Raw genomic sequence first — 1,149 nt, 5'->3', positions numbered from 1 at the left:
CGCAATGACGCCACGGCGCGCGCGGGGCCCGGCGCCCGTGTTTGTGTTTCTCTCTCCCGCCGCCCTTCCGCCTTCCTTTAAAGGGAAACGGGGGAGGGCGGAAGTGCCGGAGGTGAAAAAATGACACTAAGGGCGGAAGTGGGCTCGGCAGCGCCACGGCCAAGCGCAGGCGCAGTGCGGGCTGGGTGATTCGCGGTTCGAGTCCCGGTTGAGGCGCCTGCGGGTCCATCCCGGCACTTCCCCAAGGCACCGTCCGCTACGGGCCTCGCTCCCACCGCACGGGGATCGGCGGAGCGCGGCCCAGTGCGGGTCCTGCTTCGGGAGCCTTCGGGTGTCCCAGCTGGCTGCAGTGGCGAAGGCGGCCGCCAGGGCGGGACAGAGGACCGGCGGTCACGGCAGAGGCGCCGGGGGAGGACGACGGGGAGCGGGACGGGACGGGACGGGACGGGACGGGACGGGAGATTGTCCCCCAGTCCCGGGTCGCTGAGGCTGAGAACGAGAAAAACTACTCTGTTGGAGGAAGAGGCGAATATAAGAAACTGTTACCTGCTGCGAAGCGAGGTCCCTGTCGCACAGGGACCTGCAGGAGCTCAATCTGCAAAGGGACATTGTGTGAAGGGACATTAATGGTGCAAACCCAGGGACGGCTGGTGTGCGGGTGTCCGGACGCTGCAGCGGAGCAAATAGCAGGACATCAAGCAGCTATTGGCAAGAATAAAGATTTTACCCTAAAGATTTTACCCTTTTGAGGGTCTGTTTCATGCAAACACGAAGCTTATTAAGGGGGAGTCCGTGTTCAAACATAGGACACGCCTGATTTACCGCACCGATACTGTCACACTCTGCACCCAGTGACGAGCTGTGGAGGAGAAAACACAAACAACCTGAATAAACATCTTAATCAAGAGCCATTATCAGCACAAGAGCTATTTCTGCACACTGGATCGTTAAGGCCGGGCAATATCCTCAAAGCCCAGCCCAAGCGGGGGAAGCAGCACTTTGATGCTGGTGTGGGAACCAGAGGCAGGGCTGTGATTTTTAAAGTGCCTTTTATCTCTCTCTTTTGTAGGAACGTTCTTATAAACCAGCTTGTCAAATACCAGTTCCCTACACACGTGTGAACAGCAGACAAAGCCCTGGTCCTTCCTT

The sequence above is a fragment of the Patagioenas fasciata genome, chromosome 20 (assembly GCF_037038585.1).
Source record: "Patagioenas fasciata isolate bPatFas1 chromosome 20, bPatFas1.hap1, whole genome shotgun sequence".
In the NCBI taxonomy this organism is placed as follows: domain Eukaryota; kingdom Metazoa; phylum Chordata; class Aves; order Columbiformes; family Columbidae; genus Patagioenas; species Patagioenas fasciata.
Note: the sequence above shows the minus strand (reverse complement) of the source record.